Below are 18,848 nucleotides of genomic sequence, written 5' to 3'. Positions count from 1 at the left end.
AACCATTTTCTAAATGAACAAAATACAGAGGATAACAAAGAACCCTTGTTGGAAGGGGAAAAATTACTTTTTGACTTTTTTTTTCTAAATGCTTTATTAACTTCTGATTTACATCATTCGTTTGCACCGGATTTTGAGTTACAAATTTTCTCCCCATTTTTCCGCTACCCACCACCCCAAAATAGCAGTCCCACAGGATATCCCCTCCTCCAATCTGCTCTCTCCCATATTTTCTCCCATACCTCTTTTGACTTTTCCAGTGGATCTCTATGCCCCAGTGCCTGTATATCTTATTTGCCAATTACATGTAGGATAGTATTAATAATAGTATATAAATATATACATATATACATATTTGAATATTTGATTTTAAAACTTTGAATTCCAGATTCATTCCCTTCTTCCCTTGTCACCCACTCTTACTGGGAAGATAAGCAGTTCAGTATAGATTGTACATGTGTGGCTAATGCAAAACAATAACATAGTAGATATATTGTAAAAGACTGACTATATTTCCCTCCCTCCTATCCCATCTCCCATTTGTTCTATCCTCTGCTTTGATCCTGTCCCTTTTCAAAAGTGGGTGCTTCCAACTTCCCTCCCCCGCAGCCTGCCCTCCCTTCCATCATTCTCCCTCTCATCCCCTTCCCCCCCTACTCTCCTGGAGGGTGAGATACCCTATTTAGTATGTATTTCATTCCATCCTCAAGCCAAATTCAATGGGAATAAGGTTGACCCATTCCCTTTTGCCTTCCTATTCTTCTCCTCCATTGTAATCATTTCCCCTTGCCTCTTCTGTATGAGATAGTTTACCCCAATCTGTCTCTCCCTATCTCCTCTCATTATATTCCTCTCTTACCTCTTCATTTTACCTTTTAAGAGTCATCCCTTCCTGTTAATTTGGTCCTGTGCCCTCTACCTATATATACCTGTAAACATATATACACACATTCACATATGTATTCATATGCCCATATACCCTCATGTATGGACATATATTTCTATTCCCTTCAACTCTTTTCATACTGAGAAAAGTTTCATAAGTTACAATGATTGTTTTTCCATGTAGGAATGTTAATAGTTCAACTTTGATAAGTTCCTTATGATTTCTTTTCCCTGTTTACCTTCTGATGCTTCCTTTGCTTCTTGTATCTGAATGTCAAATTATCTATTCAGCTCTGGTTTTTTCAGAAAGAATGCTTGAAAGTCCTCTATTCCACTGAATGACCATGTTTTCCCCTGAAACATGATACTCAGTTTTGCTGGGTAGGTGACTCTTGGTTTTAATCCCAGCTCCTTGGACCTCTGGAATATTATATTCCAAGCCCTTCGATCCCTCAGTGTAGAAGCTGCCAGATCCTGGGTTATCCTGATTGTGTTTCCACAATATTCAAATTGTTTCTTCCTGGATGCTTGTAATATTCTCTCCTTAATTTGGGAATTCCAGAACCTGGCTGTAATATTCCTAGGAGTTTTCTTTTTGGGATCTTTTTCAGGAGGTGATCGGTGGATTCTTTTAACCTCTATTTTGCCTTCTGATTCTAAAACATCAGGGCACTTTTCTTTGAAAACTTCCTGGAGGATGATTTCTAGGTTCTTACTTTGATCATGGCTTTCAGGTAGTCCAATAATTTTTAAATTATCTCTCCTGGATCTATTTTCCAGATCAGTGGTTTTTCCCATAAGATATTTCACATTGCCTTCTATTCTTTCATTTGTTTGGATCTGTTTAACAGCATCTTGATTTCTCATAAAGTCATTAGCTTCCATTTGCTCCAATCTAATTCTGAAGCAATGATTCTCTTCAGTGAGCTTTTGAGATTCTTTTTCCATCTGGCAAATTCGGCTTTTTAAGGCATTCTTCTCCTCATTGCCTTTTTGAGCCTCTTTTGCCATTTGAGTCAGTCTGTTTTTTAAGGTATTATTTTCCTCAGTCAGGCTGTTGACTCTCATTTTGTAAATTTCTTACATTGTTCTCATTTCTCTTCCCAATTTTTCCTCCACTTCTCTTATCTGCTTCTTAAGGTCCTCTGTGGCCTGTAACCAGCTTGTATTTTCCTTTGAGGCTTTTGGTGCAGGAGTTCTGACTTCACTGTCTTCCTCCTGTTCCATGCTTTGCTCCTTTTTGTCCCCAAAATAGGAGTCTAATGTTGGAATCTTCTGTCTGCTTTGTTTCCTTTGCCTGGTCATGTCGCCCCTCAGTCACTTGACCCCTGGGCTTTTTGCCACAGTAGAACTCTGCCACCAGACAGGAGAGCTTTCGTCCCAAACGCTGGGGTTTTCTCAGCTGCCGGAGGTATTAGATGGGTGCCCTCTCTGAGGTCTCCACACGCTCTAGCAAGCTGGACACACACCCCAGGACCTCCACCCTAGACTGCAATCCAGATCCAAGAAAGTTAAAGCAAGAGTGATTACCCCTCAGACTGGTGCTTGGTCCCCCTATACTCTGCAGGCCAGGAGCTGAAGCTGCCATGTGGCTCTGGCTGGCTGTGCCGTCCTCTCAGCGGCTTCTTGCCCCGGGGGGCAAGAGCCATGCACTCCCACTTACTGGATCCCAAAGTCCAGACTGCACTGACCTCTCACTTTGACCTTCGCATCTATGTGTTGATAAATCTGGAAAGACCACAGCTGCTGTTAATCTGGAGTGCTGATCTGGGGCTAAAGCCTTGGCATGGGGCTGGGCTCAGCTTCCAGAGAGCTGTGCTGACCGATTCCTGCCGGCCTGCTGCACTGTCCTCAGTGGGAGGTTAGCTTCTCTGTGTCATTTTGTGGGTTCTGCATCTCCAAAGTTTGTTTAGAGTCCCCTTTTTACATGGATTGGGGAAGGTGGAAGCCAGAGCTGCGGGGAGGTCGTCGTTCTACTTCATCTTGGCTCCGCCCCAATTACTTTTTAACTTTAAGCATTTATTGTGTGTTCATCATACCTATTGATGGACTGCATATATATCTTGCCAGCTGAGGACCAAACTGGCTAAATCAGGAGAAGTCTATTACTTCTGGTCTGGGGAGAAAATAATTTTTCAGGAACTTTTAACTCTCTAATACTAGCTACTTAATAAGCCATAAAGAGACTGTAAGCTGGGCTGGGGGAGAAGGTACTCACACCAGAGAATTCCTAGAACCTCAAAATATTGATATATAAATGCCTGGGATAGCTAGGGGGACAAAGAGGGATGAATAAGACAGCCTCTAGGATTTCTAACCTAGAAAACTGAAATAGGAGTTAGTGCCATTAGTAGATTGGGGAAGTAGGGAAAGGTAGGAGAGAAAATAGGGGAATATTTGGACATGCCAAGTTTCAGGGGATAGTCATTTGTTCCTTTATAAGCTAAATTTCATGGTTCTGTAATTTAAATGGACATACTATTTTTTTCATTTGAAGATAGAGAAATGGAGCTCAGGTAGGACGGGTCTAGAAATATTGTAGGAGAAGAATATCACCTTTAACCAAAAAGAGGATCTGAAGCATTCTTTCCCCTTGAACTAGGGGGTCAAGTTTCTTCCAGAAGTACAGCAAGGGTCTTAAGAGTAGATCAGCATGTTTTCATAGACCAAGCATTGGTAGAGCTATAGGACTGTGACTTTTTCCTTTTTCGGGTTCTACCAGGGCTGAAACATTGAAGATTCACATGATGATTGTGAGGTGATTTCCTCCAGTCTTTAGAATTAGGGTTCCTATGGGGCAGCTAGGTGGAGCAGTGAATAGAGCACTGGCCCTGGAGTCAGGAGGACCTGAGTTCAAATCTGGTCTCAGACACTTAATACACACAAAAAAACCTAGCTGTGTGACTTTGGGCAAGTCACTTAACCCCAATTACCCTCCAAAAAGCAAAAAAAAAAAATTCTTGGGGTGACCAGGTGGCTCAGAGAGTAAGATACCGGCTCCAGTGTCGGGATGACCTGGGGATCAAATCCAGGCTCAGATACTTAGCACCACACCCAGAAATAATTGGCCGTGTAACCTTGAGGAAGTTACTTAACCCCAATTGCTGAAAAAAAAAAAGAATTAGGGTTCCTAAAGGTCCATGCCCAGTTTGCCCAATCTCTATTATTCATGCCCCACCTGCTGGCCTAGGTTCATCAACTTCTTTTGGCTCACCACTGACTCAACCTAATCCTATGGGTGGCTCTTTTCTGGTAGGGGAGTTGATGCTGCTGTCCTCTTCCAAGTACCATCTTTAGACTTCGACTCTCAAGAGTCTTTCCCAGAGGTTCAGAGTAGGAACATGGTATAGAGTCTAGATGACCACACCTCAGGTCCTGGGACCATAAGATTTCACCAACTGGTAGACAATATCTTCTGTGGAAGCAGTTGGAGTGAGCAGGCTAATGTTTCCACCTCTTCCTGGGACAGGGACTTCACTGAAGGTCTGAAACTTTGTGTCTTCCAGATCCCAAAGCACTTCACAGATCAGTACCTCCTGGCTCATTGAGCCAGGATGCTCACCTAATACTCGTGCCTTGGTCTTTTTTTAAGAGTTGTAAACTTATTCAAGAGGACCTCAGTTCAAATCTGGCCTCAGACACTTGACACTTACTAGCTATGTGAACTTGGGCAAGTCACTTAACCCCAACTGCCTTGCCTTCACCCCTCCCCCCCCCAAAAAAGAGTTGTAAACCTGATACATCGTTTTTTATCTAGACCTTTTGTTCATGTCTCTTCTTCCATTATCCACTGATATAGGCATCACCTTTACCTTGTCTCAATGATTATGGGTTCCTATAAAAGAAAGACTGTTCATTATCTGACCTTTTAGAGTCTTTCTTCCAGGAAAACTCATTGGTTCTGGCTCTTGGAAGTACTCTCTCTTAGTTCCTTCTTTTTAAAATGTGGTTTTTATTTTTCCAGAGACTAATTTATTCCCTGGATATAACCGTTGTTTTTGCTCTTTGCTGAAGTTTTACTTTTTCACCTATTACGTCAATCTAGATTTGGGCCCTTGATCTGTACATTCATGTTCTTAAATATAGGAATTTACAATTAGAGTTTACTCAACTTCAGTAAGTTCTGATTTTAAATAAGTATGCATTACTCTACTTTTAGTCTGGGCTAAGATTCATTCCTGGCATTGAACCCAGCCAATCAGAATTTGGGGGAGTTTTCGTTTGTTGAAATATTTGAGAGAGGACTATAGTTCAGTGAGTAGGTTTGTACTAGGGCTTTTCAATGAACAAATAACCAGTCTACATTTTAAAAACTTTTTTTGGGTAGATATCTCAAATGTACTAAATACCTGTGATAAATATCTGCATATGTTTCAGTATTATCAGCATGATACATTACTGGCAAAGAAATCACTTTTTTTCTGTACTTTGCAGGTGGATTTCTGAGATGTCTGATACTTGGTGTGTTTTTTTAATTGAAGTTTCCGTGTGGATTATGATTTTCAAACATGCCACTTTCTTCAACTTGTGGGAGAAAGTTGATATGACAGGCTGTCATTTAACAGGAAAGGGGGTCACCTGAAGGTAAGTACCATTTTCTCCTTGTCATTTTACCAATACATAATCTTTCCTTTATCAGAATGACAGAGAGTATCTGATGTTAGACAATCAGTATAAAGATCTCTACAAATGAAATAATTAATGTGCTGGCGGCGGGTGGAGTCTTTCAGAAGAGGCTTAGTATAGCTATCCTTCACTTAGAAACTCTAGTGATTCTTATTGCTGTCTATTCTATCCTTGAGGCACACAGGAGCTCTGTTAGAGTCATGTCTTTTATTATTGAGGCGACAGATATACTGAAATGGATTTACATTTTAAGACTAGAGAAGGAAATACTGAACTAGATGGAAGTACAATTGCTTGGGATAGTTAAAAGACTATTATAGGAATGAGGAGAGAAGAGACCAAAATTATTGTTGAGCTATGGTTATACATTGATCTTTGAAAAATGAGAGAGGCACTAGGGTTTGGAAAAGGGAGTAGAAAGGGACAAATATTGTCCAGATTTTCAAAAAGGGAAGAAAGTAAAATCTGAAAACTATAGCCTAGTGACATTGACTCCAAGTATTGGCAAAATACTAGACTATTATTAAAAGGACAGTTGGGGGTGGCTAGGTGGCGTAGTGAACAGAGCACCGGCTCTGGAGTCAGAAGGACCTGAGTTCAAACCTGGCCTCAGACACCTAACACTTACTAGCCATGTGACCTTGGGCAAGTCACTTAACCCCAATTGCCCTGGCTTCCGACCTCCAAAAAGCAAAACCAATAAAAACCAGACCAACAAACAAACAAAAAAAACAAAAGGACAGTTAGAGAACATCTGAAAAACACATTGATTCCTAAACATCTTCATAGCTTCATCAAGAACAATTTATGTAAGAAAAACTTATATTAGTTATATCACAGAACCTGAAAAGAATAAAGAACTAAGTCATGGGGAAAAAATAACAAATTCTGCCCAGCTAACCTCTTTTCCTTTTTCTTTCTTTTTTTTTTTTAAGTTGGGACTATACTGGTAAATAAAGGAATAGTGTAGATATAGTTTACATTGTAAAACATTTGATAAAGTATTTGATGCTATTCTTGTTTATGCTAGTCATAAACTCTCTTACCCCTCCCCCTCGTAGAATCTTTTCTTATAAAAAAGAAAAACAGATTAGTAAAACCAACCTAGGAAGCAACCCTATCTGATAGCAAGAGCAAGATTCCATACCCATAATGCATCCACTCCTTCAAGGAAAGGAGACAGCTACATTTCTTTATTTCTTTTTGGGGCCAAGACTAGTCACTGTGAATAGTTTTCCTGGTTGAGCTTATTTTACTTTGCTTCATCTTTTTTTTGTTTTTTTTTTAATAGGATTTTATTTTTTCCAATTACACATAAAGACAATTTTCAACATTCACTTTTTTTTCTTTTAAGCAATCCGGGTTAAGTAACTTGCTCAAGCGGCCAGTTATTTCTGGGTGTGGTGCTAAGTATCTGAGCCCAGATTTGATCCCCAGGTCATCCCGACACTGGAGCCGGTGCTCTTACTCCCTGAGCCACCTGGCCGCCCCTAAGCAATTGGGGTTAAGTAACTTGTTCAAGGTTACACAGCCAGGTGTTTCTGGGTGGGTGCTAAGTCTCTGAGCCCGGGATTCGATCCCCAGGTCATCCTGACACTGGAGCCGGTGCTCTTACTTGCTGTGCTACTTGGCTGCCCCACAACATTCACTTTTTAAAAATTTTTTAGTTCCAAATTTTTCTTCCTCTCTCCTTCCCCTCCCCACTCCCAAATAGCAAACAATCTAATATAGGTTATACATGTGCAATAATGTAAAACATATTTCCACATTAGTCATGTTGTGAAAGAAGAAACAGAAAAGGGAAAAAAACACACACACAAATTGAAAATAGTACACTTCAATCTGCATTCAAGATTCTATCAGTTCTTTATCTGGCTGTGGATAGCATTTTTCTTCATGAATCTTTTTGGAATTGTCTTGGATCATTGTATTGCTGAGAAGAGCTAAGTCTATCATAGTTGATCATCACACAGTTTACTGTTACTGTATACAATTTTGTCCTGGTTCTGCTTATTTTACTCAACATCAGTTCATCTAAGTCTTTCCAGATTTTTCTGAAATCTACCTGCTCATCATTTTTTATAGCATAATAGGATTTCATTACCTTCATATCGTAGTTTGTTCAGCCATTCCCTAATTGATGAGCATCCCCTTGATTTCTAGTTCTTTGCCACTACAAAAAGAGTTGGTATAAGTATTTTTGTACATGTAGGTCCTTTCCCCTTTTTTATGATTCCTTTGGGATACAGACCTAGTAGTGGTATTACTGGATCAAAGACTATGCGCTCCTTGGGCAGAGTTCCAAATTGTTCTCCAGAATGGTTGGATTAGTTCATAATTCCACTAACAATTTTACTTCATTTCTTTTTTTTTTTTGAGGGGGGGAAGGCAGGGCAGTTGGGGTTAAGTGACTTTGCCTAAGGCCACATAGCAAAGAAGTGTGTCAAGTGTCCGAGGCTGGATTTGAGCTCAGGTCCTCCTGACTCCAGGTCTGGTGCTCCAATCACCGCACCACCTAGCTGCCCTTTTTCTTCATTTCTTACTAGTTCTCTTATATATCTCTGGATTCTTCACAGTAGATAAAATAATAAGCACCAAGCAAAATGGTAGAGTAGAAGAATTAGAACCACCCAGCTCCCCTTCATAGCTGCTCCAAAAAGATTTAGGAAAAAACAAACTGAGTCCTGATTGGGAAACCCAAGGAAAAACTAACATGAGTCATTTTTCCATACCAGGTCAGCATATGGAGACAGAAAAGTGTGGGGTCACTAGGGAAACTGAGGACAAGTTTTTAGCTAGGAATGGGTTCAGCTGAGCCTTCCAGCCAAGTACTGAAGGAGAATCTAAAGCTGTGCACAAGGACAAAAAGAGGTACTGGATCTAGTACACATGCCAAAAGGAAGCTCTCTTACTCATACCCTAGATATGGACCACAGATGCAGTGAGGCTGGAGAAGGTGACCTACACTTAAGGAATTAGGACCAAAGAAAGGAATGTTAACTGGGCAAGAAGCAAGAACAGAAGGTAGCAGCACTTGTGTAGCTCTGACCTCAGGAGTTGAGCAGGGGTAACAGGTCCAGCCCTCAACCTTGTCTGAATCCTGCAGATTAACCAGAGAAGGAGCTAGTTCTCTTCCTCACAGTCTTTAGAGCTTTCCAATGGCTGATGGCTCCCGAGTCCAGCAGAAGCTCTAACCAGTGGCAGGCCCAAAGTTGTTTTATACAGAGCCAAGCCCAGGTCAGGAAATTCCTCACACATGATTCCTACAGCACAGTAATATCTAGTTACATAGATAAACAACAATTAATTCATCTATCCCACTGTTATGACTGTCTCTTGGGCCCTTTAACTGATGCTAAACAGTTGGCACAACCAGGAGTCAAAATGAAGCCCTAAAACCTCCTCACTCCACAAATATTTGGCCCCTGTGCCAAATAGTGATATATGGTAGTCAAAGACAACAGCAGTTTACAGCATGAATTTATTTGCAAAGCATTATTTAAGAAGATGGCAGAAAATTACCTGCAATTGCTTCACAAAACAAGGCAGTTAAGGGTAAAGCTCTAATGGAGGGCTTTGTGTGAGACACAGGTAAACCAGGTCTTCCTTAGAGCAAGTGTAGATTAAACTAGAAGGACAACAGATAGATGTAAAATTGAAGAAATATACTCATATTTCTAGTGATCTCTTCTTGTTTGTTTGTTTTTTTTTGCTTTTTGGAGGTCAATTGGGGTTAAATGACTTGCCCAAGGTCACACAGCTAGTTTTTGTGTTAAGTGTCTGCAGCCGGATCTGAACTCAGGTCCTCCTGACTCCAGGGCTGGTGCTCTATTTACTGCATCACCTAGCTGCCCCTGTAGTGATCTCTTCTTATTGATGATGATAGTGGAACCACTGTACTTGAATTTTATCTCTGTTGTACCTATTTTACTATGGAAGAAACAATCACTCCAAGAAAACAAAATTGGGTAGAGTGGCAGAACCAACTAGATAGGTGCAGAAGATGTCCATGATGGAAACAACATAATTTTAAAGGCTCTTAAGGAGTGGTTTATGAAATACTTAGAAGTTGGAAAGTTAAAAAAAAATCATAGATATTAATGACCAAAAAGATACGAGTAAATACCAACCCATATGTTACTTTCTTAATACTATAAATTTTTATGAGAACAGTCTAAGCACATATTGAGTTATGTTTCCTTTGCAAAAAAAAAAAAAGAGAATTTCCTCTGTGAAAGAGATAAGGGAACAAATTCGCTCTTCTAGACAATTTTCTATGACAACACATTTTCATAGTCATAACTCAGAAGTATAAAGAAGCTACGATTCTAATGTAGCTGATTACAAAAAAGCATTTGGTCTAAATGCTAACAAAATTTAGCTTTAAAGGCTCTCCTGAAGGAAAAAAAAAGTCTTCCAAAGCACATATTAAAATTCCAAAGCATAAATTAAAATGATAAATACTATTAAAAAAAAGATTCTATGACAGATAGAAACCCAGAAGACTTTGTTAAGTAATCTTCTGAATTGACATCATGTTAGGTGCAAAACAGGGAAACCTATGCATAAATAAAATGCTTGCTAATGTTGTAGGGATGTCCTGTATATCAATTCAAATTGACAGTCTTTATCAGTGCCAAGATCCTACAATGTGTCTATTCTCTGAAGATGTTTTAATTGCCTTGAACCCTAGAACATTACCAAGTTTCTCCAACTATGTGGTCATTTGAAAGTTATTAGCCTGTTTATGCACACTAGAAAATAAAAGTAGATGAATTTTGCACATTCCCTAGATGATGAGATTTACTTGGACAAGGTAGCCTATTGATTTAGTGTACGGATTGGCAAACTAGCAATTAGAGCAGGCTGATTTCTTGACTAACTGAATGCAAAAGACAATATATTGTCCATAGTTATTGGGTCATAGTTCCAATCACTTATAGTGGATGGGAAAACTATAATCTTAACTAGATAAGAGTTAAGTTTATCACCCTTAATCCACTTCTGTAAAAAAGATTTTTCGTCCTTAACATACCCCACCTTCAAACAGTAAAAATCTGGAAAGGCTTTTTAGTCTAGAGAAGTATAATTTCTTCATCTTTCTAGAGAAACTTAAAAGGAAGTTTTTTCATATGCATATGCTTTCATATGCTAAAGGCAACTCTTTTCTTTGATGTCTATATTAATGTAAAGTGTCATATTTGTTTTATTCAAATACTTTTTCTTAATAAACAATACCATTTATTATATAAAGTTTTATTATTTAAAATTTTTAAACTATGTATGAATAAAACCAGTGCAGCTAGAATAAGAAAAGTTATCAAATGGGACAAAAAAAATTTTTGCATCCTACATCTCTGATAAAAGTCAGGTACCCCAAGGTGGTGAGAGAAAGAAAGAGTCTGTGTATACCATCATCTTCATAGTAATACTTTGTAGTACCAAAAAACTGGCAGAGAGGGGAGAGGTGGGCATTCTTGGCATTAGATAGAGCATGAGCAACACTGAGAAGATTAATAGTAAATCCAACACTGTGCTTGGAAAATACCAAACACTCCAGTTGGTCTGGAACATAGAGCACAGAGTCAGGTAGTGTGAGTAAAGGAAAAGAAGTTGGTTGGAAACAGATATTCAGGTACTTTGAATTCTGGCCTAAGGAATTTGAAATTTATGTGTCATTAGAGAGGAATTGAATGTTTTCTTCCAGTGGAATCACATGATAAAAGCTATGCATTAGAATGATTAAACTGGCTGAGTATTGCTATTGAATGGTTTGGAGAAGGGAAAGGTTGGAGCTTTGTTCAGGAAGGCTATTGCAATAATACAAGTGAGAAGAAATGAGGGTTTGAGTTTGAGTAGTAGTATTGGTAATAGTAGAGGTTGAGTGGATGTGAAGGATATAAAGAAAGAATATATAAGACTTGGCAACTGATTGGATTTGAGAAACTAGTGATAAATAAAAGGTTACTCCAATGTTTTGATCATGTATGATTTGAAGAATATTGCCATTAATTGAGGTAAAGAAGTTAAGAAGAATGTGTTTTGCAGAAAGACTATGTCACTTATAGATGTACTGAACCTATGACACTATTGAGATATCTAGATAAGGTAGGTAGTTGGAAGTGCAAGTCTATACCTTGGAAGAGAGATCACTTGTGTTTTCATGATACATGCATGCCAGAGATAATAGGAAAGGACTCAAGATATAGTCAAGAAAACCTTTGGCAGTGACCTTATGAGACAGACTTTGTGATGTTAAAAAACAGGCCATCTAGATAAAAATAATTACAAAGTATTGTTAGAAATTATTATATGAAGTGTGCAAAAAACTATGTATTTTAAACATAGGTGTTTTTTTTTAAAAATACAGTTCCTATTGAGAAAAAGAGGAAAGCCTAATTTGAAAATAGTTGTGAGATTTAAAGGTATACTTTCATGGGAGTCAGTAATATCCTGTGGCCTTTGAGGACATGCTGCTAAAGGCAACTCTTTTCCATGATGCACATTCACATCTACATACATAAATGGTATAACTGAGTGACTGACTCCTCCAGTTGACTGCAGTTTTACTATATTCATATTGCAACCACGAACAGAATTATTTGTTGTCCTCATCACCAAACAGCAGTTAATTATTCAAGTTTATGGAAAATATTGAGTGTTCTTTGGTCACTGATATGTTGCACTTTAGCTATAGCCTGCGTATGTATTAAGTATTTGTCCTTAGCCAAAATGCTTCTTAATAGTTAATTTTTTTTTCAGTTGAACTATTTCAGAAGTGTTTTGTTAGAATTCAGAAATTGATGTACTTAGAGATATGTATTGTTTATAACTATCAATACTCACAGGTATTGTTGCCTAGAAAGATGGTTTTCTTCCTACTGCCAAGGGAAACTGCATTTTAGGGGTGTATTTCTAATTTTCATATGACCAGGGACCATAGGATCATAGATTTTAGAGCAGGGTAAGTAGACCCATATATGATATGATTTGAGGACTACCAAAAGTTTTGCCTGGTTCCAAATCTCTCTCTTTTTTTTTATCAGCCCATTAGAGGACTTGGAATTCTTATTATTCCTTTGAGTAAGGTTGTTTTCTCTTTAGGAATCACTTAGTATGGTACAAATTCTCCTGAGAAGGTCGTGTAATTAACCAGAACACCACATTGCTCCTGAACTTAATTTATCAGGTTAGTCTTTGCATAGAATAGGGATCTGAAGTGAGGAAAGTCAAAAGAAGTTTATGTGTGAATGAGATAGTCAGAGCATGATGGGTCCATGTTCAGGGAACCCATGCCTAGATGTAAAAGGCTAGTACTGAATGAGGACACTGGGATGTTCTTTAGCAGTACAGCGCCAAATGGGAGGAGAAGGGGTGTTATCTGTCTGATCACTCCTCAGTTGCCTTTGCTCCTTCTTCATACAGGTTGTGCCCACTAACCATGCATGACCCTTAAGTCTCAATTTTCAGTCCTCTACTCTTTTTGCTTTATGCTATCTCACTTGATGATTTCATCAGCTTTCATGAATTCATTTATCATATTTATGCAGATGATTGTCAGATTTATATATCCATACTCAGCCTCTCTCTCCTGACAATAGATATGTGGAATGAATTGCTTTGGGACATCTTGAAAGTCAAATGCCATGTGTCCAAAATAGAACTCATTATCTTTCCCCCAAACCTTCCCTTTTCCAGATTTTCCTATTGCTCTCCAGGACACCACTATCTTCCCAGTCACCCCCTCCTACAACCTGAGTCATCTTCAACTCTTTGCTATCACCCACACATCTTAATCTCTTGCTAAATCTTGTTTCTACTTTCACAGTATCTCTTATATGTCTTTCTCTTCATTCACACAACCATAACTGTAGTTTAGGCCTCCATTAGCTCTCATCTAGTCTATTGGAATAGCCTTCATGTTGATCTCTCTCCCTCAAGTATTTCCCCACTCCATTTTATTTTCCACTCAGCTTCCAGAGTGATTTTTTTTCTAAATCATACATCTGGTCAAATTACTCCCATCTTCTGTGAGCTCCTGTAGCTCCCTTACCTCCAGGATGAAATATAAATGCCTTTCCAGTCTTTTTATACTTTACTCTTCTCCCCAAACTCTGCAGTCTAGCAACCCTGGCCTACTTGCAATTCCTATCTACACAACTGGGCTGGCTTCACCCACCCCTGGAATGTTCTTCCCTGGCATGTGTGACAGTTAGTTTTCCTGACTTATTTCAAGGCTCAGCTCAAATTCCCCCATGTTCAGTAGGCCTTTCCCAGCCTCTCCAATGTGTTGACTTCTTGAGATTGCCTCAGTATGTATCTGATCCAGTAGAATGGAAGTTCCTCAGGGGCAGGGAGTGTTTAGACTTTATATCCCTATTTATTAGCACAGTGACTAAGATGAGATGAGTGGTTGTTGACTGAAAATAACAACACTGAAAATAAACATCCTCCACTCAGTTTGATTTAAAGCAGTTGAGTATTTTTATGATAATATGGTAGTAACTCTGATGCATCAGCGGACACATAAGTCATCAAGGACATTACCTTCTCTCACTGGCATTAATAGAAGAAAGCAGTGGGTACTTGCCTTCTGATATTATTTTGCTTACTACCTTTCGGATGACCAGTGAACTCTTTCTTAATTGCTACATCTATTACCTTTTCCCTGATCTACTTCTGTCTTGACTCTTCAGCAGCATTTGATGTTGTTGATTATCCTCTTCTGGATGTGCTCTCCTTTTTGATTTTCCTGACCTCGGTTTCTTTCTCCATTGTTCCAAACACCTAGCAAGATGTTTAGCATAATACCTCCAATATACTAGGTGCTTGATAAATGCTTGTTACAGGTGAACTGGCAGCCAAATTGAATGTTTAAATTACTTGTATTCTGTTGATTTCACCAGCTTCTCTGGTTTGCACAATTATGTGGATTTTTTTTCCTTATGTGGCTTTTTTAGTATTTGGGTCCATATCATTTTATCCAGCATTTTTGAGAACTAAATGTCTGAAATAATTTGATGTACTTGATTTATTTTTTAAAGGCAACAAATATTTTAGTACATAAAAACTGAAAAGTTTACAAGACATATTTCACAGTTTGTAGGGTACATTTTTTTTGTTGTTGTTTAAAGATTGTTTTTTGTCAGCTAATTTTTATTCCCCATTTTCTTTGCTTTGACTCAGTTTTTGTTCCTTAGTTGCTTTGTCCTATCTGACTCTGAAAACCAATATTAGTGACCATCCTAGACAAAGGATAATAGATTTGATATGTGCTATATAAGTACCATAAAAGATGGGGCAGCAGGAAAAGATGGTGCTTGACAATATAGAGGTACAGATTTTCGTTTTTCAGTTGACAGCAGAAAAACAAGAAAGGGTTTTTCATAAGGTCAAAGTATAATACTTCTGAATTTATTTTCATTTTAAAAGTATGGCAGAATTTTATGATAAAAATAACATATACCCTTTAGTATCTATGCTAACAGAAGGAAATAGTTATTTTTAAAATACTTTCTAGTACTGGATAACCATTTGCTTTCCTCTATCAAAGTAAGTAAGAAAAGGTGTTTTATTGAACCACCAAGATGTAGTAGACCTTAGTAGGAGAGAGTTGACTTCAACAGAATGGAATATTTTTACATAGCTTTTACTTTTCTCCCCTATTTAGATGATTGTAGGGAAGACACATGATAACAGAAGAAACAACTGGGGTTAAGTCACTTGCCCAAGGTCACATGGCTTATAAGTGTTAAGTGTCTGAGGCCAAATTTGAACTCAGGTCCTCCTGACTTCAGGGCCAGTTCTGTATTTACTATACTAACTAGCTGCCCCTAGTCACGTGATAAAGAGATTTATAAACTTTCAAGTGCTATATAAACATTAGCTCTTAGTATAGATAAACCTAATCTTTCAGAAGTACAGTAGACCTAAAAGAATGTTTTTCTCTAAGGGTAAACAGAAAAAGCTAATTCTTCATTTGACTGATGTGCTGTATACAATTTGGGGAGGCTTTTATCAGTCACATCAATCAGACTTATGCTTTAGGGGAAGGAAGTACATTTTTTTTTCCTTTTTCATACTACTTCCTTTCCCACCCTTCCGGACTGAAGCTTCTCCAAGTAGAGTCTTGGAAGTATTCTTTTCCCTAAACAGGTGAAAATAGGATCTTGATTTGGGAAGATAGTCTTTTCAAGTTAAAATAAAATTTCTCAAGCTTTAGAGGTAAAGTTTCTTCAGTAAAAAATTGTCAGGTGGAATTCTAAAATTGAAGTAGCCAAATCAGTTTAATTTAATCAGCAGCTCTATTATCTAGAGTTACATGATTATATAAATTGCTTTAGGTGGCTCTTTAATTATTTAGGTCTCATTGAATTGTGAATGATTATCATATTGTGTCAGAGTCTGATCTTTAGACCAAAAAATCAGAGAGAACTTTTGGAGTACCTTAAGGAGAGTCCATTGGTTTTCAGAAGCTTCTGGTGAAAAATATTTTTTTTCCACCAAAGTCAAAGTTGTATTAGAGATCCCTTTCATACTCAAACTAGTTTTCTTTTTCAAATGTCGAAATTTCATTTATTAGTTATGTTATTAAATGTTGCTATTGACTTACAATAAGTCCTGAAAATTTTATTGGATGTCATATCCATCTTTGACCAAAAGAAATATAGGAAAGCAAACACAATTTCACTTCTACCTTTGCCTGTGAAAACTGCAAATATAACTTGAGTATAAAATATAACCTTCCAAAATCAGCAATTTCATTAATGTGAATTCACCTCCTGCATATTTACAGTTACTTGTGTAACTTTTTAAGAGCCTCAAATCAGATAGGGAAACAGAGGAATCACTTTAAATTATAACTATGCAGGTTTTGAATATGCTTTGGTAGATTGACTCCCAGATATTTTCTTCATTTTGTAGTTATTTTGAATGTGACTTTTTTTTATTACTGTATAAGAATGCTATTGATTTTGTGGGTTTATTTTGTAGCCTGCTACTCTACTAAAACTATTAATTACTTCAGTTTCTAGGATTTTCTAAGTAAAATACCGTGTCATCAGTAAGTATAATTCTGTCTCTTTGCCTGTCTTTAACAATCATATGGTGGGAGAATTAAAATCCAAAAAGGTGGGTGCAGTGGAGAGAGAGAGCCATGGACTCAGAGATGAAATGACATGGTCATTTCATGGCTGGAGAGCAGTCATGTAGGAGATAAAATTGGGCCACGTGATTTGGACAGAATACTTTCTACCATGAGGCACTGCTTCCATACACATTACTTGCCTCATAAATTGACATTTAAAAGAGTGAAGAAAACAGAAAAAAAAAAGGACAATGAGACTGCATCTATGAAGATTATAATATAAAAATTTATTTGACAAGGAAGTTCAAACTCAGTACTTCAGAATTTAACTCCATGTGCAATATAAATTAAAGAAGGAATAAATAAGGATCAGATCACAGATCAGAGAATAAAATTCTAAAATAGACAGGGACTGAAGAGAATGAACAGACCAAAACAATTTTTGGAAAAAGTCAGAAAAAATACCTAACAAAAGAAGTTTGGGTTCGTGGAGAGGGAGATTTTGAACTAATTATATAACTGAGGAAGGAAAAAGAAGAAAATAAAGAAGGGAAGTAGATAGCTAAATTTTAAAAATCAACAATTTAAAATAAAATCTAAAACTTGGGAAAGGAAATGGGGGTAGGAGGGAAAAGAAAGTCAGTGGGAAAAGGGTTATGTCAAATAGTTTATGGAAAATTAATTGTAGGGACAAAGTGCTATGCTCACAGTCAGTCATTCTCTCCTCCCCAACTCTTGCCTTTATGCTAGGACACTTAAACATAGACTGATATTCAAATATCCTAACTTCCCAGTTCCTCAGTTTATTCATTTCCCATAATTTAGCCCTCCACTCCTTGTCACCTATATACAAAAATGGTCATACCCTTGATCTTGCCAGTACCACTTTTGTGATCATGAATTCTGAAATTTCTTTGTCTGATCATAATCTTTTTTTTTTCATAACACCTTTCTTTATGCCTTATGACACTTAAGCCTGTTCTGCTGTTCTACTGCTGTTCTCCTGTTACCTGTAATTCCTCTACCCTTCAGTTCTTTTCCTAAGCCATCATTTGAGCACTGGCTACATTCCCCTCACTTCCCTCTCTCCTCTGCACTCAGGTACTGTTGCTGATTATGCCTTGCCAAGCCCCAAATCTTCAGTCAGTAACATTTCTGTTATAAGAAAACTGTACTGCTTGCTAATTTGTCGTTTCTTTGTTTCCATACATATTAGCTTGATTGATATGATATGATATCTGTAGAATTTTTATGCTTTTTAAAATATTAGATCATATTTGTATTGGGGGTGGAAGGGGCAGCTTGTAGTGGAGAGGTGGCTCAGAGTGTTCTTCCTGAGTACATTTAGGTTTACGTTAGTAAAAGGAATTTTCTCATTGGGAGCTTCCTTTAGCAACAGGTTCAGTAGTCTTTTCTTCCTTCCTTCCAAAACCTATATTTGTCAATTAAGACTTTCTGCTTTTAAAATGAATTTAATTAAAACTGGCTTTTGTGATGTTTCTGCATTTTAAAAATTCATGTACTCTATATTTTTTATATATGATGGTAGCACTGGTGAATGGAAAGTAACATCATCAAATTCCACTTGGATTGTAGTTAGTTGTTTAGTTTTTAATCCATGAAAAAAAGGAAATCTTAGTGCAATGGAAACTCAATTATCCATCTTTGAGTTATCTATAACCTACACTTAATTCAGGAGTGACCTACCTCTGACCAGGGCACTCTTCTGAGAGTTTGGGCCTGGGTAATTTAGACCTCTGTCTATTCCAGAGGTGTTTCAAATATGTTCCTTTTTTTTTTTTTTTGATGGGTCAAATCAAGAATATTTTCAGACCTTATGCATTTCACAATTGATTATTTGCATTTGGGATAGTAAGGTTTAACTGTTATCATTTGTGGTAAAAAATCTAATAACAATGGAATTGTTTTGGTAGAGCATTGTGTTGCTTTTGTAATTTTTAGCACCAGTCCAATATTTTCTTTTTAAAGAAATTGATTTTAAATGTCTGTTACCTGTATTAAGTAGCATAAGACATTTCAGAATCTTAAAACAATGCTTTAGCACCAGTCTTCACCTTTATTATCTGTACATTTCAATGTCCTAGGTTTTCCTGATGAAAGGTCTCTTCTTCCCACCCAGGATTTTGTCCACTCAAACTTAATAGGAAATCCAGACTATCTTGACTATATTTCTGAGTGTGTATTCTTTTGTGGAGAAAGGAATCGTTAAGTCTAGCAGTTCCTTTTAGCT

This window comes from Petaurus breviceps, unplaced genomic scaffold (assembly GCF_028583685.1).
Source record: "Petaurus breviceps papuanus isolate PSGF00001 unplaced genomic scaffold, PetGlider_PUasm1.0 227, whole genome shotgun sequence".
NCBI classification, from domain to species: domain Eukaryota; kingdom Metazoa; phylum Chordata; class Mammalia; order Diprotodontia; family Petauridae; genus Petaurus; species Petaurus breviceps.
This window is presented reverse-complemented; position numbering follows the sequence as displayed.